The following is a 25,299-nucleotide window of genomic DNA, read 5'->3' as shown; positions in this document are numbered from 1 at the left end:
TTCATGATACTGATGAAGAAGAACATAAATTTGGCACGTGAAGCATTATCTGAGATTAATGAAGTTATAGTCTTGGCTTTATAGCTGTCAAAAAAGGTCAACATCATGGCCAACAGCATATGCCTTTGTCACAGCATGCAGGTAACTGTAGTTCCACAAAAGCTGATAGGCAGAACCCGGATACCCATTACAAGAAATAAGGACAGTGATTATTGAACCTTCACTAGACTTGAACATTTTAGTAGAACCTTCCATGTGCCAGAAATGTGACACCAATGACCTCCATACTTTACACGTTATGCTGCAGGCCCTCAACTGATCAATGACAGTCAAGTGTAAAGATTCTGAAAGAATATCCTGTATATTTAGTCTATTTTAGGCTCCGTTGATCTACATGGCTATAAATAATGTGCCATTAATAGGCTGAGGACTGTGTGAAATATTAGATTTTCTGATAAAGAAAGCCATAGGCCACAGTAACTAACAAGCAATAACATACGTACAGAAAAGAAATATCTCTCTGCAATTAGCTGGCTCGTTAATCCTGCCTGATTGCCTTGCAAATTATTCCTATTTACAGTATACTTAAATTTAAGGACATCAATTGTCACCTGCCCTTAGATCATTGTGAAAAAATAGAACTTAATATTTGGAATTCAATTATTCTTTATTATAAACTGTCTTGTAACAAAATAAGTGGTATTAAGCATAGTTTCAGCTTTGAAACTATAAAATCTGGCAATTGTATTTAATTCATTTATGGTTTATCTAAAGAGAACCTGTGACTTGCTAAAAAAAAATACCTATTAAAAATCCCAGAGCTCCCTTGATTCTGCTGCTTTTTTCCATTTTGCAGTGTGTTGCTCCACTGCAGGGATATTGTATGTGAAATCTCTGCTTGTAGTGCAACTGGGTGTTTCCTCAGAGTCTTCTCTGGGGGCGGGTACTTTCACCCCTCCTTCCCAGACCCTGCCAATCACAGCTCTGAAGCTTCTAAGACTGCTAGATTATCTGCTGATCTGTGATTGGCAACACGTTGGATGGAGGTTTGAATGCACACGCGCCCTATAGAAGACTCTGAAGAAACACCTAGTTGGACTGCAAAGAGAGATTTCACATATTGTGCTCCAGAAGAAACAAATGTGAATATCTCTGCAATTAAATGACACAGGGCAAAACGGAAAAGAATGACAGAATCAGCGGGGGCTGTTGTGAATTTGGATTCTGGGCTCCCCCGGTGGCTACTGGTGGAATTGAACTGGTGTCTTCATCTTCTCTGTTCACCTGTTCCCATCAAGATGTGGGAGTCGCTATATAACCTTGCTGCTCTGTTAGTTGCTTGCCGGTCAACAATGTTATCAGAAGCCTCTCTGTGCTTGTTCCTGCTCCTAGACAACTACTAGATAAGTTGGACTCTTGTCCATGTTTGTTTTTGCATTTTTGTTCCAGTTCACAGCTGTAGTTTCGTTACTGTGTCTGGAAAGCTCTTGTGAACAGGAATTGCCACTCTGGTGTTATGAGTTAATGCCAGAGTTTTAAAGTAATTTCTGGATGGTGTTTTGATAGGGTTTTTAGCTGACCATGAAAGTGTCCTTCCTGTCTTCTGCTATGTAGTAAGTGGACCTCAAATTTGCTAAACCTATTTTCATACTACGTTTGTTATTTCATCTTGATTCACCGCCAATACATGTGGGGGGCCTCTGTCTCCTTTCGGGGTATTTCTCTAGAGGTGAGCTAGGACTAATATTTTCCTCTGCTAGTTTTATTTAGTCCTCCGGCTGGTGCTGGGCATCTAGAATCAACGTAGGCATGCTACCCGGCCACTGCTAGTTGTGCGTTAGGTTTAGTTCATGGTCAGCTCAGTTTCCATCTTCCAAGAGCTAGTTCCTATATATGCTGATGCTATGATCTCTTGCCATTGAGATCATGACAGTTTGACCGGCCCACTAAAGGGTTAAAATCCTTGGCTGAGAAAGGAGAGAAATAAGTACTCTGCTGAAATTTTTTTTTTTTTTTTTTTTTTTTTTCTCTCCTTTGAATGGCTCTGTGTTCACCTGTTTGCAATGGATCTTCAGAGTGTAACTGCAGGTTTGAATAATCTCGCCACGAAGGTACAAAATTTGCAAGATTTTGTTTGTCATGCACCTGTATCTGAGCCGAGAATTCCTTTGCCGGAATTTTTCTCGGGGAATAGATCTGGGTTTCAGAATTTTCGAAATAATTGCAAATTATTTTTGTCCCTGAAATCTCGCTCTGCCGGAGATCCTGCACAGCAGGTCAGGATTGTGATTTCCTTGCTCCGGGGCGACCCTCAAGACTGGGCTTTTTCATTGACACCAGGGGATCCTGCGTTGCTCAATGTGGATGCGTTTTTTCTGGCCTTGGGGTTGCTTTATGACGAACCTCATTTGGAGCTTCAGGCAGAAAAAACTTTGATGTCCCTATCTCAGGGGCAAGATGAAGCGGAAATTTACTGCCAAAGATTCCGTAAATGGTCTGTGCTTACTCAGTGGAATGAGTGCGCCCTGGCGGCGACTTTCAGAGAGGGTCTCTCTGATGCCATTAAGGATGTTATGGTGGGGTTCCCTGTGCCTGCGGGTCTGAATGAGTCCATGACAATGGCTATTCAGATCGATAGGCGTTTGCGGGAGCGCAAACCAGTGCACCATCTGGCGGTGTCCACTGAGAAATCGCCAGAGAGTATGCAGTGTGATAGAATTCTGTCCCGAAGCGAGCGGCAGAATTTTAGACGGAAAAATGGGTTGTGTTTCTATTGTGGTGATTCTACTCATGTTATATCAGCATGCTCTAAGCGCACTAAAAAGCTTGGTAAATCTGTTTCCATTTGCACCTTACCGTCTAAGTTTATTCTATCTGTGACCCTGATTTGCTCTTTGTCATCTATTACCACGGACGCCTATGTCGACTCTGGCGCCGCTTTGAGTCTTATGGATTGGTCCTTTGCCAAACGCTGTGGGTATGATTTAGAGCCTTTGGAGACTTCTATTCCTCTGAAGGGGATTGACTCCACCCCATTGGCTAATAATAAACCACAATACTGGACACAAGTAACTATGCGTATTAATCCGGATCACCAGGAGATTATTCGCTTTCTGGTGCTGTATAATCTACATGATGATTTGGTGCTAGGATTGCCTTGGCTGCAATCTCATAACCCAGTCCTCGACTGGAAAGCTATGTCTGTGTTGAGCTGGGGATGTAAGGGGGCTCATGGGGATGTACCTGTGGTTTCCATTTCATCATCTATTCCCTCTGAAATTCCTGAGTTCCTGTCTGACCTTCGTGACGTCTTTGAAGAATCCAAGCTTGGTTCGTTACCTCCGCACCGAGAGTGCGATTGTGCCATAGATTTAATCCCGGGTAGTAAATACCCAAAGGGTCGTTTATTTAATCTGTCTGTGCCTGAACATGCTGCTATGCGTGAATATATAAAGGAGTCCTTGGAAAAGGGACATATTCGTCCATCGTCATCTCCCTTAGGAGCCGGTTTTTTCTTTGTGTCAAAAAAAGACGGCTCTTTGAGACCATGTATTGATTATCGGCTTTTGAATAAAATCACTGTTAAATATCAATACCCATTGCCGTTGCTGACTGATTTGTTTGCTCGCATAAAGGGGGCCAAGTGGTTCTCTAAGATTGACCTTCGTGGGGCGTATAATTTGGTGCGAATCAGGCAGGGGAATGAGTGGAAAACCGCATTTAATACGCCCGAGGGCCACTTTGAGTATTTAGTGATGCCTTTTGGTCTTTCAAATGCTCCGTCAGTTTTCCAGTCCTTTATGCATGATATTTTTCGCGATTATTTGGATAAATTTATGATTGTGTATCTGGATGATATTCTGATTTTTTCGGATGACTGGGACTCTCATGTCCAGCAAGTCAGGAGGGTTTTTCAGGTTTTGCGGTCTAATTCTTTGTGTGTGAAGGGTTCTAAGTGTGTTTTTGGGGTACAGAGGATTTCCTTTTTGGGATATATTTTTTCCCCCTCTTCCATTGAAATGGATCCTGTCAAGGTTCAAGCTATTTGTGATTGGACGCAGCCCTCTTCTCTTAAGAGTCTTCAGAAATTTTTGGGCTTTGCTAACTTTTATCGTCGATTTATTGCTGGTTTTTCGGATATTGCTAAGCCATTGACCGATTTGACTAAGAAGGGTGCTGATGTTGCTGATTGGTCCCCTGATGCTGTGGAGGCCTTTCGGGAGCTTAAGCGCCGTTTTTCCTCTGCCCCTGTGTTGCGTCAGCCTGATGTTGCTCTACCTTTTCAGGTTGAGGTCGACGCTTCTGAGATCGGAGCTGGGGCAGTGTTGTCGCAGAAAAGTTCTGACTGCTCCGTGATGAGGCCTTGTGCCTTCTTTTCCCGTAAATTTTCGTCCGCTGAGCGGAATTATGATGTTGGGAATCGGGAGCTTTTGGCCATGAAGTGGGCTTTTGAGGAGTGGCGCCATTGGCTTGAGGGGGCCAGACATCAGGTGGTGGTATTGACTGACCACAAAAATTTGGTTTATCTTGAGACCGCCAGGCGCCTGAATCCTAGACAGGCGCGCTGGTCATTATTTTTCTCTCGGTTTAATTTTGTGGTGTCATACCTACCGGGTTCTAAGAATGTTAAGGCGGATGCCCTTTCTAGGAGTTTTGAGCCTGACTCGCCTGGTAACTCTGAGCCCACAGGTATCCTTAAGGATGGAGTGGTATTGTCAGCCGTTTCTCCAGACCTGCGGCGGGCCTTGCAGGAGTTTCAGGCGGATAGACCTGATCGTTGCCCACCTGATAAACTGTTTGTTCCTGATGATTGGACCAGTAGAGTCATCTCTGAGGTTCATTCTTCTGCGTTGGCAGGTCATCCTGGCATTTTTGGTACCAGGGATTTGGTGGCAAGGTCCTTCTGGTGGCCTTCCCTGTCACGAGATGTGCGAGGCTTTGTGCAGTCTTGTGACGTTTGTGCTCGGGCCAAGCCTTGTTGTTCTCGGGCTAGTGGATTGTTGTTGCCCTTGCCTATTCCTAAGAGGCCTTGGACGCACATCTCGATGGATTTTATTTCAGATCTGCCTGTTTCTCAGAAGATGTCTGTCATCTGGGTGGTGTGTGACCGTTTCTCTAAGATGGTCCATTTGGTTCCTCTGCCCAAGTTGCCTTCTTCTTCCGAGTTGGTTCCTCTGTTTTTTCAAAATGTTGTTCGTTTGCATGGTATTCCTGAGAATATCGTTTCTGACAGAGGGACCCAATTCGTGTCTAGATTTTGGCGGGCATTCTGTGCTAGGATGGGCATAGATTTATCTTTTTCGTCCGCTTTCCATCCTCAGACGAATGGCCAGACTGAGCGGATTAATCAGACCCTGGAGACATATCTGAGGTGTTTTGTGTCTGCTGACCAGGATGATTGGGTTGCTTTTTTGCCATTGGCGGAGTTCGCTCTCAATAATCGGGCCAGCTCTGCCACTTTGGTGTCCCCGTTTTTCTGTAATTCGGGGTTTCATCCTCGATTTTCCTCTGGTCAGGTGGAATCTTCGGATTGTCCTGGAGTGGATGCTGTGGTGGAGAGATTGCATCAGATCTGGGGGCAGGTGGTGGACAATTTGAGGTTGTCCCAGGAGAAGACTCAGCTTTTTGCTAACCGCCGTCGTCGTGTTGGTCCTCGTCTTCGTGTTGGGGACTTGGTGTGGTTGTCTTCTCGTTTTGTCCCTATGAGGGTCTCTTCTCCTAAGTTTAAGCCTCGGTTTATCGGCCCGTATAAGATATTGGAGATTCTTAACCCTGTTTCCTTCCGTTTGGACCTCCCTGCATCCTTTTCTATTCATAACGTTTTTCATCGGTCATTATTGCGCAGGTATGAGGTACCGGTTGTGCCTTCCGTTGAGCCTCCTGCTCCGGTGTTGGTTGAGGGTGAGTTGGAGTACGTTGTGGAGAAAATCTTAGACTCTCGTGTTTCCAGACGGAGACTCCAGTATCTGGTCAAGTGGAAGGGATACGGCCAGGAGGATAATTCTTGGGTGAATGCATCTGATGTTCATGCCTCTGATCTGGTTCGTGCCTTTCATAGGGCCCATCCTGATCGCCCTGGTGGTTCTGGTGAGGGTTCGGTGCCCCCTCCTTGAGGGGGGGGTACTGTTGTGAATTTGGATTCTGGGCTCCCCCGGTGGCTACTGGTGGAATTGAACTGGTGTCTTCATCTTCTCTGTTCACCTGTTCCCATCAAGATGTGGGAGTCGCTATATAACCTTGCTGCTCTGTTAGTTGCTTGCCGGTCAACAATGTTATCAGAAGCCTCTCTGTGCTTGTTCCTGCTCCTAGACAACTACTAGATAAGTTGGACTCTTGTCCATGTTTGTTTTTGCATTTTTGTTCCAGTTCACAGCTGTAGTTTCGTTACTGTGTCTGGAAAGCTCTTGTGAACAGGAATTGCCACTCTGGTGTTATGAGTTAATGCCAGAGTTTTAAAGTAATTTCTGGATGGTGTTTTGATAGGGTTTTTAGCTGACCATGAAAGTGTCCTTCCTGTCTTCTGCTATGTAGTAAGTGGACCTCAAATTTGCTAAACCTATTTTCATACTACGTTTGTTATTTCATCTTGATTCACCGCCAATACATGTGGGGGGCCTCTGTCTCCTTTCGGGGTATTTCTCTAGAGGTGAGCTAGGACTAATATTTTCCTCTGCTAGTTTTATTTAGTCCTCCGGCTGGTGCTGGGCATCTAGAATCAACGTAGGCATGCTACCCGGCCACTGCTAGTTGTGCGTTAGGTTTAGTTCATGGTCAGCTCAGTTTCCATCTTCCAAGAGCTAGTTCCTATATATGCTGATGCTATGATCTCTTGCCATTGAGATCATGACAGGGGGCTGAGGTTTTTTTTTAAGTATTTAAGTCATTTTTTGACAAGTAACAAGACGGTTCCTCAACATTTTATAATGTTAAGACAACAAAACTATGCAGCCTTTGCATAATATGGAGTAATCTACTGAATATTATGATAATGGACATTTTTCAGGCTGTGGCCATCATAAAAATCTAGGCAATCCTATTAAATTCATCATGGAATGTGTTATCTTACAGTGTTAATTTGCTTATTTTGCTTCTATCTCCATTTTTGCCTCAGTCATTATTACTATTACTACCTAAGAATCAATAAGTGCTAAGTGTTTCTAGGGTCTGCGGTCACACCTTCCATTTGTTGTGGAGACGATTGCCCATAACATATAATAACGGTGGTTCAAGTTCACAACTGTGCAACACACTGTAATTAGTATTACTGTTGTGTGATTAACTGAGTGAAGGGGGACTCGGGAGGACCAAGCGCTGTGTCACTCCATGAAAAAAAATTTAATTAGGCATTAAGACAGAGGCTAACGAAACATAAAGGATAGTAATATAACAATACAAACAGGAAGATATAAGTATTTTACCATAAACAGTCGAGTAAAAAATGACAGTAAAGAGAGGATCTTTGTAAAAATTGAAAAACACATTCTTGGATTTAATTTAGCCTCTATTAAGCATGTATTCTAATATCTAGAAATTCACAAATATTACATTAGAGAAGTAGTATGGCAATATAAAAAATGGCATAAAAGGTAACTGTTATGCCCAACGCGTTTCTGGACATTATCATTATCCATCCATTTTTTTAATTTAAAAAAAACCAAACAAGTTCTCTTACATATTGTCCCCCATTATGCTACAAACAACAGAGGAAATGTCCTAATATTGAAATGTGACCACTGCTGTCAACCACTGGAAACAACAGTGACCAAGGCAGTGATTTACTGCAGTGGTTAGGAAGATATCCCTGGAGAAGGAAGCACAGAGATCGGCGGGGTACCAGAAAGTGTTGGAACTGGAGCGGTTCCAACACTTTCCCTAATCCCTAATACAAACTGTGAATCATAGTCCGGTTCGTATCATGTTTTGAGGCATCTGGACCAGTATGACTCTCATCTAAAGAAAAGTGACAAAACATCTCTACATGTGCAGAGTCTCAAGAGAACATGGGTCATGCACTGTGAGGACTGAACTCCAGCATCTCTTGTGTATCAGGCGACAGCTCTTCCTGCTGAGCTATTAAGCTTGCTGGACAGTTCTGTGCTAACCCAAATTCTTGTACCTGTGTTATTTCTGATTGGCTCCACCCTGAGTTTCCACCCTTAGCATTTTGCATTTAGCTCAAAAAGTTTTCCTGTCTCATCCTACCAGAGCACCTACTTCCACATGCTCGAGGTGTCACCTACATGGCTTTTTGCAAGCAGTAAATAAGACTTCCTATGGCTTGCTTTCAAAAATGTCTTTCTTCTTGTCACTTTTCATAAAGGCCAGATTTGTGGACTAAACGACTAATCGTTGTCCTGTAGACAGTTTCTCCCACCTGAGCTGTGGATCTCTGCAGCTCCTCCAGAGTGACTATGGGCCTGTTGACTGATTTTCTAATTAGTGCTCCCATTGCTTGGGATGTGAGTTTAGGTGAGCGACCATGTCTTGCTAGGTTTGCAGTTGTGCCATATTCCTTCCATTTTTGGATGATGGATTGAACAGTGTTCTATGAGATGTTCACAGCTTGGAATATTTTTTCCTAACTTATCCCTGCTTAACTCTTCTCCACAACTTTATCCCAGACCTGACTGGTGTGTTCCTTGGTATTCATGATGCTGTTTAATCGCTAATGTTCTCAAACAAACCTCTATCGCCTTGAGAGAACAGCTGTAATTATACTGATAATAAATTACACATGGTTGGACTCAATTTGCTAATTATGTGACTTCTAGAGGCAATTGGAGATCACTTAGGATCTTATTTAGGGGTGACAGACTACAGGGGGCTGAATACAAATGCACATCACAATTTTCAGATTTAAAGATTTATAAAATAATTAGAAAACCATGTTTCATTTCTTTTACAGGTCACAAATACTTTCTACTTGGTGTTAGTATCACATAAAATCCTTATGAAATAATTTACGTTTGTGGGTGTAATGTGAAAAAATATAAAAAAGTTAATGGGGTATGAATAATTTTTCAAGGCTCTGAATGGTTTTTCTCCACTCATAGTTAGTGGTTGGGTGAAGCCATTTATTGTCAAACTATTGTGCTTTCTCTTTATAAATCATAATGACAACTCCAAACATCCAAATGGCCGTGTTCAAAAGTTCACTTACCTCATTTCTTAATACCGTGTGTTGCCCACTCTAGCAGAAATGACAGCTTGAAGTCTTTTGTGGTAATTGTGGATGAGGTTCTTTATTTTCTCAGATGGTAAAGCTGCCCACTCTTCTTGGTAAAAAGCCTCCAGTTCCTGCTAATTCCTGGGCTGTCTAGCATGATCTGCGCGCTTGAGATCTTCCAAGAGTGGCTCAATGATATTGAGGTCAGGAGACTGAGATGGCCACTCCAGAACCTTCACTTTGTTCTGCTGTAACCAATGACAGGTCGACTTGGCCTTGTGTTTTGGATCATTGTCATGTTGGAACGTCCAAGTACGTCTCATGCACAGCTTCCGGGCTGATGAGTGCAAATTTGCCTCCAGTGTTTGCTGATAAGGTGCTGCATTCATCTTTCCTTCAACTTTCACCAAGTTTCCTGTGCCTTTGTAGCTCACACATCCTCAAAACATCAGCGATACACCTTCGTGCTTTACAGTAGGACTGGTGTTCCTTTGTTGACCTGTCTCCAAATGTAACGTTTATGGTTGTAGCCAGAAAGTTCAATTTTGGTCTCATCACTCCAAATTAACTTGTTCCAGGAGCTTTGAGGCTTGTACCTGTGCTGTTTTGTGTATGGTAGGCAAGATACTTTGTGGCATTTGCGTAGTAATGGCTTTCTTCTGGTGACTCAACCATGCAGCCCATTTTTCTTCAAGTTTCTTCTTTTTGTGCATCTTAAAGCAGCCACACTGCTAGATTTCAGAGAGTCCTGTATTTCATCTGATGTTATTTTGGGTTTTTCTTTGCATCCTGAACAATTTTCCTGGCAGTTGCGGATTACATTTTTGTTGGTCTACCTGACCGTGGTTTTGTTTATACAAAGCCCCTAATTTTCCATTTGTTAATCACAGTTTGAATGCTGCTGACTGCCATTATTAATTCCTTGGATATGGATATCTTTTTGTATGTCTTTCCTGTTTTATACAGTTCAACTACCTTTTTACCGTAGATCTGTTGACAATGCTTTTGCTTCCCTCATGATTCACAATCCAGAAACATCAGTGGCTGGAGGAAAGATGCAAGAGTCGTCTGGATCCCAGAAACCCAGCTTTTATGCACACACACTAATTACAAGCAAACAGGTCACAGGTGAGGATGTTATCTTTAGCAGCCATTCAAACCCATTTGTGTCAACCTCTGTGGATGTTATCAGGCCCAAATCAACAGGGAATGTGAACTTTTGTTTCAGGGTCATTTGGATGTTTTAGATTGTCATTATGAGTTAAAAAGAGAAAACACAGTAGTTTGACAATAAATAGTTTCACCCAACTACTAACCATGAGTGGATAGAAAGTTTGGTGTTATCATTCATATTCTCTGAAAAAAGGCCAAGAAAGCTGGACAGGTCCTCGAGGTAATATATGTATCATCAAGGTTGATAGCTTTGGTGATGTAAGCTCGAGAAAGCATGCTCCAGCACGCATAGTGCTGAGAGAGTTATTAAGGCATTCCAGGGCTGGGTTTTATGAGCGGTCAAAAGAGATGGGTGGCAATGACTGCTCACATATCCCCACCCCACGGGCATGGTTTGGCAGATAAAATGGGGACCAAGTGTCTCATTCAGTGGCTGTGGCTGGAGGTGCGGTGGCCTCCAGTGTGTCTGTTGTAAGACACTGACCTGAGCAGGCATACCCGCAGGACTATATGGACTGTTTATTTTCTTTTTGTTTCCCTTTATGCCAGAGAAGGCTATCTTTTGTTTTGCTTATACTTAAGCTTTTTTATGGAGTTAATAAATCTGACTGGACATTTTTATTAGACCTCTCCCTGTGCCTACCTCAACCGCAGCTAAGTGAGTAAAACCCTACAATTGGTTCTAGAAGCATAGACAGGAATCGCAAGGGGCTGTGAATACCGCAGAGATACTGCATGTCCTGGGTGAAAGCGACTGCAGGACCAAAATCTGACAAAATGAAGGAGTTGATAAAGCAATTGTTGCAGGCTAATCTCCAGCAGCAACAGCTATGGCAGCAGTAGCATCAACAGCAGCAGCAGCAATGGCAACAACAGCAGCAGCAGCACAGGCAGCAGATGGAACTCCAAGCACAGGCGATCCATGGCAGGGCAACCGCCCCAACCCCAAGTCAGGTGATGACTGACATGTCAGGAAGACGGTAAGAAGAACGTTGCAAAAGATGACCCCGGGTGATGACATTGAGGCATTCCTGACGGTTTTCGATATGTTTGCGGAAAGGGAGAAATTGCCTCTGGAGCAGTGGGCGAAGGTTCTAGCCCCATATTTAACAGTGGAACTGCAGAAGGCCTATTATGACCTGGCCTTGCAGAATGCAAAAGAGTATGCTAAATTGAAGACTGAGATCTTCTCACAATTAGGAGCAATTCTGACTGTCAGGATGCAACAGGTGCACCATTGGGGTTTTTTGCGGTGACAAACCTCCCCGATCTCAAATGTTTGACCTCCTACACCTGGTCCAAAAATGGTTACAAACTGAATATTTCTCCCCAGCACAGATGGTGGAGAGGGTCATCATGTACAGATTCATACATTCCCTTCTGAGGCTGGTGCAATCCTGGGTTGCCCAGGGAGATCCCCGGAATGACGATGAACTGGTGGGTCTGGTCAAAAGGTACCAGGCAGTTCAGAGTGCCTTGGGGAAGCAAGGGGTCTTAGAATCTCCATATTGGGGTTTACAAAGGGGGCGGACACCCAAAAAAGGGGAACTAGAGCCATATCTGGGGGATGTCTAAGAGCCGAGGAGTCATCTGAGTTGGGGAGGTAATTGAGCAGTTGCTGGTGTCAGGGCTATACAGATGCAAGGTGCTAGACATGGCCCATACACATGTGTTAGGTGGTCATCTGGGTGTAGAAAAAACCCAGGAATGCATCCTCCAGAGGTTCTATTGGCCCGGTTGTTATTGAGAAATTGTAAATTATTGCAGGTCATGTCCCACCTGCCAGTTGACCTCCCATTGGCTCATTTCCAGAGCCCCTTATTGATGTTGCCTAATATTGAGGTGTTATTTGATCACATAGCCATGGATCTAGTGGGACCCCTTGTCAAGTCCCCCAGAGGGCATCAGTATATCCTGGTGATACCCGGAGGCCATACCACTAAGAAACTCATCCGCCAAGTGTATAGCCTGGGAGTTGGTCCACGTTTTCTAGAACGAGGTTGCCTAAGGAGATCCCAAGGGACCCCATTCATGTCAAAGGTGATGAGGGAATTGTGCAAAACCCTGATAGATTATCCATCTCCGGACCTCAGTCTACCATACACATACGGATGTCTTGGTGGAAAAGTTTAATCAAACCTTGAAGGCCATGTTGAAAAAGGTTGTAGAGAAGGACGGCCAAGACTGAGACTGTCTACTGCCATATCAACAATTTTACATCAGAGAAGTCCCAGAGGTCTCGACTGGATTCTCCTCTTTTGAACTATTGTATGGCCAACACCCCTGCAGGCTCCTGAACGTAGCAATGGAGACATGGGAGGCTGAGTGTACACCCTACTGGAGTGTAATTGAGCATGTGGCCCGGATGCAAGAGAGGATTGCTGAGGTGATGCCCATCATGAAAGAACACCTCAAAGCAGAAAAGGCACGGTCGAGTGTGTACAATAGATCGGCAAGGGTAAGACACTTCAACCCTGGGGATCGAGTACTGGTGTTGGTACCTACGGTGGAGAGCAAATTCCTGGCCAAGTGGCAAGGCTCCTATGAAGTACTTGAAAAGGTTGGAGACATCAACTATACCTCGTAAGGGTATGTGTCCACGTTCAGGATTGCATCGGTATTTGGTCAGGATTTTACGCAGGTAAAATCCTGACTAAATCTGCACCTGAGGTCACTGGCAGGTCACCTGCATTGTTCTTGCGTTGTTTCAGCAATGTAAGGACATGCTGCGTTCTTAAAAGACGCGCTGCATGTCTGTTTCCGCGGGTATGCCGCATGCGTCTTTTAATGCATATTGGAGACGGGATTTCATGAAATCCCCTCCACTATGCTGTAACATCTGGACGCTAAAATTAAATACCCCAAAAAACTATAGACCAATAAATATATACGCTGTATCTCCAAAATTAGCATATATAATATATAAATAAATAAATAAATAAATAAATGGCCCCTAAATAAACCAATAAAAATATGCAAAATATTGCACAGTGTACTGAGTAAAGTCTACACCAAAAAGTATTAAGTCCTAATAAAGTGCCAGTGACTACAACCCCCAGGAAGAAGCTACGTTGCGAAACGCGCGTCGGGGCCATCCCTCTCATGGTGATCCACTTGTCAGCAGGTAATGATACGATGCCACCATTCTTTCAATAAACATTAGATGTCCCCTATATATATCTATACCTAACTTGGTCTAATCTATGCACTGGCACTTTATTAGGACTTAATACTTTTTGGTGTAGACTTTACTCAGTACACTGTGCAATATTTTGCATATTTTTATTGGTTTATTTAGGGGCCATTTATTTATTTATTTATATATTATACCTGCTCACGTTAATATACCTTGTAGGCAGCTTTATGCTCACTTTGTGGAAACTTTCCCATACAATCTAGAGCTTGCTGGTGCACTTTTGCTTTATATTTGTTGCATTGGTTTAACTTTCCATTTACAATTAATTATGCAACTTTATCTATTGTACGGATTGCCTTGAGTTCACTCTGCCTTGTTTCAATTCCCTTTTTTGAAAAAATTATTTTCTGTTTTTTAAATTGTTATCAATAAAATTTCTCTAATTTTACCTTTAGGTTTGTAACTCCCTTCCTTTTTGGTTTATAACATCTGGACACTGCGTGTTTGACGCAGCGTTTCCTGAATGTGGAAACATACCCTAAAGTCCACCAACCAGGGAGAAAGAAGCCCTACCAGATGAATCACGTCAACCTGATTAAGCCATGGTGAGATAGGAATCCCATGGAAGCTCTGTGTTTCATGGCCAATCCTGAAGCTGACATGGAAGAGGTTAGGGTGGCAGAGATGCTGTCACATGCCTAAAAGCAACAGTGCCAAGAGTTGTTTCATCGGAACAGAGACCTGTTCGCAGAACTACCAGGTTGTACTAGGATCATAGAACATGAGGTTCTGATGGACCCTCATGTCCGGGTAAACTTGAAGCCATATCAGATTCCTGAAGACCGCTGAGAGGTGATCTCGAAAGAGGTGAAGCAGATCCTGAGCCTTGGGGTCATTGAAGAGTCCAAGAGTGGCTGGCCTAGTCCCATAGTCTTAGTGCCAAAACCATATGGAGAATGATGGTTTTGCAAAGACTATAGGAAGCTGAATGAGGTCTCTGAGTTTGATATGTACCCAATGCCCCGTGTCGATAAATTGATTGAGAGGCTAGGGCCGGCCCAGTACATTACCAACCATGACCTCAAAAAAGGGTATTGGCAAATTCCCATGTCCCAAGATGCCGAGGAGAAGACTGCTTTCTCAACACCAGACAGATGCTTCCAGTACACCAGGATGCCCTTCAGGTTACAAGGAGCTCCAGCCACTTTCCAGAGAGCCATGGACCAGATCCTAACTACCCACAAAAGGTATGCAATGGCCTACCTAGATGACATTGTGATCTTCAGTCAGAATTGGGTGAAGCCATGTGAGCAAAGTCCAGGCAATACTTGATGCTCTATAGAGGACGGGGTAGAGATGTGCCATGGGAATGAAGAAAGATAGATACTTGGTGTCAGGAAATAGGAAGAAGTTCTGATTACTACAATTACACATACAGGGCTGTCAGCTGCAGTTTCCTGTGCCTGCCAGCAGAAGGCTGGAATTCTAAGCCACTCTCCCTCCCCCCTGCTATATGGCTGTAATGTGAACTCAGTAAGCCAACACTGGGATCGCTGAGGAATTTATATGGCCCTGTGCTGCGAAAGCAGGTCTCCCTCCACTCCTCATTCCCTCCTCCCACCTGATACTGGCTAAAACTGGTACAGAAGCATGGGATTCTATTGTTCTTTGAAAGTTATATATATTGGCACCTATCAGGGCTAGAGATATAAGGATTATATGTTCTGGATGTCCATCGAGAGATCTATAACTACCTGAAATCGCTAGAAGCTAAACTCAATGAGTGCAAGGAGGGGGTTTCTCCATAAGCGGGTCATGTAACTGCGCCATGTTTACATTTAAAATAATCCCCCCAGTGTGGTGCACATCCTGATCATTGTGTCTTTCGTATACAAGGTTCATACAGCGAGCTAAGTATAAAAATGGTTTTCATAACACTGAGAAAAGAGGAGTGATTTCATAACTCAGCCCACTTAGTGATGTCATGACGAGAGGGCATATCTTAACAATGCTGAGTTGTGAGTGTGTTTTTTGTCTGGGGGTCTAGCTGCTACACAGATGTGTGATGCATCTAGATGTTTGTCCCTGAGCACATGGGCAGCCAGGAGATGAAATGATCTGAACGAAATGTGTTTTTTCAGTTTTAATCCATTTTATTTGTAATTGTACTGTACATACGACACTTGTCTTCTTTATAATATCTTTTTATACCTCTGTAAACACTGCCTACTTTTTTTGGAGTAAAATATAAAATTACTAGGTTGCTCTATAACATATGGCCACGTCCTCTCGTCCTCTGAAGTGAATTACGCTACTAATCTGGGTTGGCTCCAGACCCATTAATAATTAAGAAATCGGAGCTGGTGGCAGCGGATTTGTCCTGTGCGTTTGGGAGCCTTTATAGCATCTGGCGGCGTTGATAATTATTGTTCTCGCCTGAGTGGGAGCAGTTATATTGCCCTCGCTGCAGTGTGCCCCTTAGCCAGTACAAAGTAAGGCAGCCTTTCTGGCGACTAATGATCCTAGGTACAGTGCCATGTCTGACCTGAGGGTAAGGGGGCGCCAGAGAGCTGCAAGTTCCAAACCAAAACTGGGAAGTAGTATATAGATAAATCCCCTTCAGAAAGAACCAGGGGCAACCAAATAACTTCGGTTCATGACAAATTGTTGTGAGTGGTGGGGAAGATAAGGGTTTCCACCCTGTGAACCGTGACACTTGGGCTATGTCGTAGGCAGGGGCAAAATAAAGCCCAAAATAAATAAAGTTGAAGCGATCCTGAGTTGGCCACAACCCCTCTCAAAGAAGCAGGTTAGAGCATTCCTGGGCATTGTGGGCGATTACTGCCATGATAGCTGCCCCTCTGATGGACCTCCTTAAAGGGATAAAGTCGGCTATGGCTAAGTGCTCTCTATAAGCTGAGACAGCCTTTCAGGAACTGAAGCTAGCCCTGTGTAAACAGCCAGTGCTGGTGGCACTGGATTTCTCCAAGGAGTTTGTGGTACAGAAAGACACTTCAGATTTCGGGCTGGGCGCTGTCTTATCACAAGAGGTGAACATGGGAGAGCACCCTATAATATATCGGAGTCGGAAGTTGTCATCCTGTGAGAAGAATTGCTCCATAGTGAAGAAGGAATGTTTAGCCATGAATTGAGCATTGGACACTCTAAGGTACTACCTCTTAGGCAGGAATTTCAGGCTAGTGTCAGACCATGCCCCATTGAAGTGTATGAGGGAGAAGAAGGGGAACTATGCCCGAGTGACCAGGTCGTTCCTAGTACTTCAGGATTTAAATTCCATGCAGAGCATAGGCCAGGGAAACTGCATGGCAATACTGATGCTCTGTCAAGAGTCCACTGTTTGATGGCAGAATTTGCCAATCCCGTCAGCTTTGGGCAGAGGGGGGTATGTAAGATGGCCGCCGGACTGGTTCTTGAGGGGAGATATGCATCATCGAGGTTGGTAGCTTCAGTGATGTAAGCTGAGGAAACCATGCTCCAGTATGCATAGTGCTGAGAGAGTTATTAGGGCATTCCTGGTTTTACAAGCGGTCAAAAGAAATGGGGGAGAATGACTGCTCTCATATCCCCACCCCAGGGGTGTGGTTTCGCAGATAAAATGGAGACCAAGTGTCCCTTTCAGTGTCGTGGATGGAGGTGTGGAAGCCTTCAGTGTGTTTGCTGTAAGACACTGACCTGAGCGGGTGGACCTGCAGGACTATATGGACTGTTTATCGTCTGTTTTTTTCACTTTGTGCCGGAGAAGGCTATCTTTTGTTTTGCTTATGCTTAAGCAGTTTTATGGAGTTAAAGGGAACCTATCACCCCGTTTTTTAAAGATTAGATAAAAATAGTGTGAAATAGGGGCAGAGCTGGGCTTTACATTAGTGCCTTTTTGTTGCCTTTATTCCCCCGTTAGGCTGCCGAAATACCTGTGTGAAGTGGCCGTTTTGTCCTGTCACTCAAGTTGGTCAGGTCGGATGGGCGTGGTTACAGCGCTGTTTCTCCCCCAGAAACCTGCTCATCATTACGTTGGTGGCGTAGTGGTGTGCGCATGTCCAAAGTGAAGATCCACTGCCCAGGAGATTCAAAACAGCGCGGGCTTCGCTATTCGCCGTTTACCGGTGGGCGCGGCCATCTTTCCTGTGGCCGCGCGTGCGCAGATGGAGCGCTCTGCTGCCCGGGCTTCAGGAAAATGGCCGCCGCGATCTCCATCTGCGCACGCGCGGAATCCCGCGGCCATTTTCCTGAAGCCCGGGCAGCAGAGCGCTCCATCTGCGCACGCGCGGCCACAGGAAAGATGGCCGCGCCCACCGGTAAACGGCGAATAGCGAAGCCCGCGCTGTTTTGAATCTCCTGGGCAGTGGATCTTCGCTTTGGACATGCGCACACCACTACGCCACCAACGTAATGATGAGCAGGTTTCTGGGGGAGAAACAGCGCTGTAACCACGCCCATCCGACCTGACCAACTTGAGTGACAGGACAAAACAGCCACTTCACACAGGTATTTCGGCAGCCTAACGGGGGAATAAAGGCAACAAAAAGGCACTAATGTAAAGCCCAGCTCTGCCCCTATTTCACACTATTTTTATCTAATCTTTAAAAAACGGGGTGATAGGTTCCCTTTAATAAACTCGAATGAACATTTTTATGAAACCGCTTTCTGAGCTTACCTCACCCGCAGCTGAGAAAGACTCTACAATATATATATAACACTTCTGTATCACCCCCAATGGGGGTGGTCTTTTTGTTGGCCTTTCTCATTCTCGTCTCCTCTACCAGAGGCCTCTAAGTTTGAGGGTTCTGCACAGGATCTTAGTTGTTCCTAGCATTGCGCTTTTCTGGACAGAGAGCTCCGATGTTGCTCCTGGGATTTGTTGCAGCCATTCTTCCAACTTAGGGGTCACTGCTCCAAGTGCTCGTATCACCACTGGAATCACTGTTGCCTTCACCTTCCACATTTTCTCCAGTTCTCCGTTGAGGCCCTGGTATTTCTCCAGCTTCTCATATTCCTTCTTTCTAATGTTGCTGTCACATGGCACTGCCACATCTATATATATTGAAATTACAAAATTAAGAAGGAAAATTTGTGGAATTATAAAAATCACAGGTCGCTTTTGTAATACATATGAGCTTTTTAAAAATACTCCTTCTCCAGGTGCAGTATTAAGACTAATATTAATAATACAATAATTAATACGTGAACCTATAGGAGTCTTTGCTTTGCAGGCCTTGATATAAATGCCTAAATATTATTAAATAAAACTTCATTAAGACACAACACAAACTTCATTATTCTCTGACTTTGATTCACTAATGATCCATTCGGAATATTATATGTCCTATGCAACCATCATCTGTCTCCTTATCTGGAGAGGCTGGTGACTCACGTCTGGTCCGCGAGCCGCTCGCACTTAACAAGCAAACGAGGGCTCTCGTTCTGTAAACAATTAGCCCTTCACCGTTACAATTTTTAACAAGGTCACCCTTAACCTCAACGCTGGAGGTCAGTGACTGGGTTTCCTGGACATTTTGATATTGAAAATTAAATACAAGACAACAGGAAGAGAGAAGAAGGAAGAGGGTTAGGTGAGAGGTCCGTTACTTCTGCTGACTTTGAATTAAAATGAGCAATATTGGATTTTTTTCCTTGCAGTCCTGACACAAGTCTCTCCTTTGCCTCGGCAAAGAACACTAGCTTAATTTTTGCATGTCATTATTCAATTCATTAAAGCGTCCAAGTTACCCCCTGTTCTGGCTAGAATGTCATCTCTTGAGAAATAAATGATAAGAATAAAGTGGCTTCTTCTACTATTTTCGAAAGTTCTCCTCCTCCATGTCTCGACACCATAGCACGTCTTCATAGCTGTTAAAGAGATATCAAGAAGACCCATGAGCAGAGGTGACACAGTCAATTTTGTATATACAGAAATGAAAAAAAATGGCAAAGTACGTCATCTCATAACTGTACCCACGTATCTATAAAAAGAGAGGAGAGCTTGGAGACTTCGCAAAACATCACTGGACTTCTATCAACTCAAGACGACAAGTCAAGAACATAACGGGGAACAAAGACCCAGGTAAGCTCCAGACTTACCCTATTTCTACCATTAAGGGAAATATGACTCTCATACCTAGTGGCCCAAAAGTATTCTCCAAGATGGAGTTAAAAAAGCTAAGAAATCTTAAAATGAAGATGTCGGAACTAAGTGATGAAAGTCGAATTTTTTTTAAAGCTTTGTAGTTTTTTTATAATTTTATTTGCTTTCAAGTTTTACTTTCTTCTTCTTTTAGAATTTTAATTGTAGACAGACCCAAAAAAATGGATAAACAGATGAGATAAAATGTATAGTTTAACATTAAATTTATGAATATATTATTTCCAACTTTACATACTCACCCATTTAATTTAATTAATGTGAAAACAATTGATTGAGGTCAGCAAGCATTCAATAGATGGGAGCTTGTATCATCTTCTAGTATTGGAAATTGACTTTGTGCAGATTAATTCTAGCAGGTACCAAAATAATGATGCCTCTACTAATAAGTATCAGGGAATGGGGGTTAAAACAAGGCTCTTAGCCTGAGAAAGTTTTTTTTAAAAATGATAGTTGTATCACTTTGTATGAATGCTATGAAATTCTGGGTTACCCCCAAGCTTGGATTATAGAAGCACCAAAAAAAGACTCAGGAATCTGAAAAGATTTAAAATGTATCATAAAATTTTTTAGAAGGAAATTGTAAAGATTTTTAAAGCGCAACAAAACTTTATTTTATATTTAATTTTTTTTATTTTATCCAGTATGGAAACTTATGAAACTTTGAAGACAACTTTAATAAGGGATTTGTGTTTATTCCTGCAAAAAAAATAAAAAATTGGCTTCCACACCCCGTCTTTTGTTACAGTCTACCTTCATCTGCATGGAGTACATAAAAATGGCAGTGGTGGGTGATCACCTGTCTCCTCCCCTTGCAACAGCTTATCCCCAGTTAGTGAAAAATTAACTGAGCAGACCCATCACTACCATCATCTGTACTCCAACTGAGTATGTTCTGATATCAATGCAGCTGAAGGTAGATTAAAGAATAAACCGAGTTTGGGATCAACTTACATGTAATTTCTTTAAAAATTGGAATTAAGACAAATCCCTTAATAAAGTTTCATAACTTTCCATGCTGGTCGGACAAAATTATAAAAATAAATAAATAAATTTTAAGTATCTACTAAGGTTTGATACTTTAAGCTCCTGAAGAGTAGTGGTGGATGAGCATGCAAGGTTTGATAAAAAGATGGACATGATTAAATACATCATACAGAGCCTTGTGATCTATAACAGTAAACACGAAGGAACAATGAAGCTACCCTGAATGTCTTCAGATATTGCTCCCATAAAATGCACTTTTTCCAACTATCTATTGTCCATATATAGGACTAAGCAATGTAATTCAGATTATTAATATATATATATTTCTATATTTAATAGGGAATGGAAAGAATTGCTGTTGGGCGAGGCTTTTTTCTGTTCACAGTCCTTTTGGGATGCTGCATTGTGTTGTCTTCTCCAACCATAATTCCCACCATTCGGAACCCAAGCAGGCACGTACCAATGTTCTCCTTTCTAACACGCTCTTATATATTCACAAACAATAGCAATCAACAGAATTTGATATTTATGATTTTTTACTGCTTTGTATTATTGTTTTGTATTGCTTTTTCACTACCGTACTTTGTGCTACTTTTACATCCGCAAACGGTCTCAAATTCCACGAAGGGTGTGTATCCAAAGACAGGCAACCAGGTAGCATGGAAGGGATAACCCTAAATCTTACAACCTTTAATGGCGTAATTTGTGCCAAATTTAACAAGTCTAATGTCAGACACCAGGAAAATTGAGGTGTTAGTTCTTTTTACACAAGATATGTCATGTTGAATTAGTTGGTAATGTGTCCACTATATTTATTATATTGTCAGAAAATGATCTATTGTTTAAATCATATTTTAGGATCACATATATTTATTAGTGGATATCACCAAGTCAGTGTGAGGAGACTTATATGCCTTACAAGGCATATATGCCTCCATACACTGACGTGGTTCTCTTAACAAGGTGAAACTTTACCCCTTAGACCCCATGTCAGCCAAACCAGTTTTCTCTTGCTATACACTATTGAGAGTAAAAAAAAAAAAAAAAAAAAACAGGTTTAGAAATGGAGTTTCTGGTTTGGCTTCTAATCTTAAGTCAGTAGTAACTTTGAAGGTGTCACAGACGTGGTTTGTGGAACCACTGTGCCATGGACCGTGGAGAGCCTGGATGGGCGTGACTAAGCGAACACCTGACTGTTCACTGAAGCCTCTGATGGTGAGGTTAGGCTTGGCTCCTGGTGAACACCAGGTGCCACTCCAGGACAGACCAACCAGACCAAGATGATCGCAGTGTTCCAGCGGTATAGGGAAGCATCGCGCAAGGAGGGGGCTCCCTGCGTGCTTCCCTGAGACCCTCGGAGCAATGCAATGTGATCGCGTTGCTCCGAGGATCTCCTACCTCCTCCTCCCTGCAGGCCCAGGATCCAATATGGCCACGGGGCTGCTTCCGGGTCCTGCAGGGAGGTGGCTAGCAAGCGCCTGCTCAGAGCAAGCGCTTGCAAGCATCCCTGCAGTGCCTGTCAGATCGCTGATCTGACACAGTGCTCTGCAAAGCGTCAGATCAGCGATCTGACCCTATAACATAATGCCCCCCCCCCCCCCCCCCCCCGGGCCAATGTTATAAAGTAAAAAAAAAATTTATTCACACATGTAAAAAAAAATAATTCCCAAATAAAGAAAAAAATATATATATTGTTCCCATAAATACATTTCTTTATCTAAAAAAAACAAAAAAAACAATAAAAGTACACATATTTAGTATCGCCGTGTCTGTAATGACCCGACCTATAAAACTGTCCCATTAGTTAACCCCTTCAGTGATCACTGTAAAAAAAAAAACGAGGCAAAAATCAACGCATTATTATCATACCGCCGAACAAAAAGTGGAATAACACGCGATCAAAAAGACGGATATTAATAACTGTGGTACCGCTGAAAACATCATCTTGTCCTGCAAAAAATGACCTGCCATACAGCATCATCAGCGAAAAAATAAAAAAGTTATAGTCCTCAGAATAAAGCGATGCAAAAATAATTATTTTTTTTATAAAATAGTTTTTATCGTATAAAAGCTCCAAAACATAAAAAAATTATATAAATGAGGTATAGTTGTAATCGTACTGACCCAAAGAATAAAACTGCTTTACCAATTTTACCAAACGCGGAACGGTATAAACGCACCCCCCAAAGAGAAATTCATGAATAGCTGGTTTTTGTTCATTCTGCCTCACAAAGATCGGAATAAAAAATGATCAAAAAATGTCACATGTCCGAAAATGGTACCAATAAACACGTCAACTCGTCCCGCAAAAAAGAAGACCTTACATGACTCTATGGACCAAAATATTGAAAAATTATAGCTCTCAAAATGTGGAGACGCAAAAACTATTTTTTGCAATAAAAAGCGTCTTTTAGTGTGTGACGCGGCCAATTACAAAACTCAGCTAAAAAACCCGCTATAAAAGTAAATCAAACCCCCTTCATCACCCCCTTAGTTAGGGAAAAATAAAAAAATATTTTTTTTTATTTATTTCCATTTTCCCATTAGGGTTAGGGGTTAGAGTTAGGGTTAGGGTTGGGGATAGGGTTGGGGCTAGGGTTAGGGTTGGGGCTAGGGTTAGGGTTAGTGCTAGGGTTGGGGCTAGGGTTAGGGTTGGGGCTAGGGTTAGAGCTGGGGTTAGAATTGGGGCTAGGGTTAGGGTTGGGGCTAGGGTTAGGGTTGGGGCTAGGGTTGGGGTTAGGGCTAGTTAGGGTTGGGGGTAAAGTTAAGGTTAGGGTTGGGGCTAAAGTTAGGGTTGGGGTTGGGGCTAAAGTTAGGGTTAGGATTTGGATTACATTTACGGTTGGGATTAGGGTTAGGGGTGTGTCAGGGTTAGGGGTGTGGTTAGGGTTATGGTTGGGATTAGGGTTAGGGGTGTGTTGGAGTTAAACTTGGTGGGTCAAAGTGAGCACCACACCTCTGGATAAGTTCCTTAGGGGGTCTACTTTCCAAAATGGGGTCACTTGTGGGGGGTTTCAATGTTTAGGCACATCAGGGGCTCTCCAAATGCAACATGGCGTCCCATCTCAATTCCAGTCAATTTTGCATTGAAAAGTCAAACGGCGCTCCTTCCCTTCCGAGCTCTGCCATGCGTCCAAACAGTGGTTTACTCCCACATATGGGATATCAACGTACTCAGGACAAATTGATCAACATCTTTTGGGGTCCAATTTCTTCTCTTACCCTTGGGAAAATAAAAAATTGGGGGCGAAAAGATCATTTTTGTGAAAAAATATGATTTTTTATTTTTATGGCTCTGCATTATAAACTTCTGTGAAGCACTTGGTGGGTCAAAGTGCTCACCACACATCTAGATAAGTTCCATAGGGGGTCTGCTTTCCAAAATAGTGTCACTTGTGGGGGGTTTCAATGTTTAGGCACATCAGGGGCTCTCCAAACGCAACATGGCGTCCCATCTCAATTCCAGTCAATTTTGTATTGAAAAGTCAAACGGCGCTCCTTCCCTTCCGAGCTCTGCCATGCGCCCAAACAGTAGTTTACCCCCACATATGGGGTACTCAGGACAAATTGTACAACAACTTTTGGGGTCCATTTTCTCCTGTTACCCTTGGTAAAATAAAACAAATTAGAGCTGAAGTAAATTTTTGGTGAAAGAAAGTTAAATGTTCGGGTTTTTTTAAACATTCCAAAAATTCCTGTGAAACACCTGAAGGGTTAATAAACTTCTTGACTATGGTTTTGAGCACCTTGAGGGGTGCAGTTTTTAGAATGGTGTCACACTTGGGTATTTTCTATCATATAGATCCCTCAAAATGACTTCAAATGAGATGTGGTCCCTAAACAAAAATGGTGTTGTAAAAATGAGAAATTGCTGGTCAACTTTTAACCCTTATAACTCCCTAACAAAAAAAATTTTGGTTCCAAAATTGTGCTGATGTAAAGTAGACATGTGGGAAATGTTACTTATTAAGTATTTTGTGTGACATATCTCTGTGATTTAAGGGCAAAAAAATTCAAAGTTGGAAAGTTGTGAAATTTTCTAAATTTTCGCCAAATTTCCATTTTTTTCATAAATAAACACAGGTAATATCAAAGAAATTTTACCACTATCATGAAGTACAATATGTCACGAGAAAACAGTGTCAGAATCATCAGGATCTGTTGAAGCGTTCCAGAGTTATAACCTCATAAAGGGACATTGGTCAGAATTGTAAAAACTGGCCCGGTCATTAACGTGCAAACCACACTTGGGGGTAAAGGGGTTAATATCCTGTGATGCCTATTATTTAAGTACATGCTAAAACACCACAAATTTCAGCATGTCCAAATGTGTGACCACCGCACTTTTTGATTCCCCCTTCCCATTGATCCTGGGACATCACTATCTTGTCTGCACAATATATTCTCAAACTTATTCTGTTTAAAGTGAATCTATCAGCAGGTTTTTCTATGTAATCTGAGAGCAACATGATGTAGGGGCAGATAACCTGGTTCCAGTGATGTATCACTTAGTTTACTGGATGCAGCAATCCTGATACAACCACAGTATTTACTGCTGCAGATTTAGCAGAACTCTGAATGCTGAGCTGTGTATTACCCCACCCACACTCCTGATTGGCTGCTTTCTGTGTACACTGCATATTGACAGAAAGCTGCCAATCAGTGGTGGAGGAGCGGCTG

At 42.8% G+C, this 25,299-nt stretch overlaps 1 long non-coding RNA gene across 1 annotated transcript in view; it reads right to left on the bottom strand.

The window, feature by feature from the left end:
- Positions 1-25,299, bottom strand: part of LOC143768593 (uncharacterized) — an 85,095-nt gene that overhangs the window by 6,755 nt on the left and 53,041 nt on the right. The window contains exon 3 of the long non-coding RNA XR_013213959.1: positions 19,221-19,340. This is a non-coding gene — a long non-coding RNA (uncharacterized LOC143768593). The remainder of the gene's footprint in view (positions 1-19,220; positions 19,341-25,299) is intronic.

The sequence above is a fragment of the Ranitomeya variabilis genome, chromosome 4 (genome assembly GCF_051348905.1).
Source record: "Ranitomeya variabilis isolate aRanVar5 chromosome 4, aRanVar5.hap1, whole genome shotgun sequence".
Lineage (NCBI taxonomy): Eukaryota > Metazoa > Chordata > Amphibia > Anura > Dendrobatidae > Ranitomeya > Ranitomeya variabilis.
Note: the sequence above shows the minus strand (reverse complement) of the source record. Positions and strands in the feature narration are given on the sequence as shown.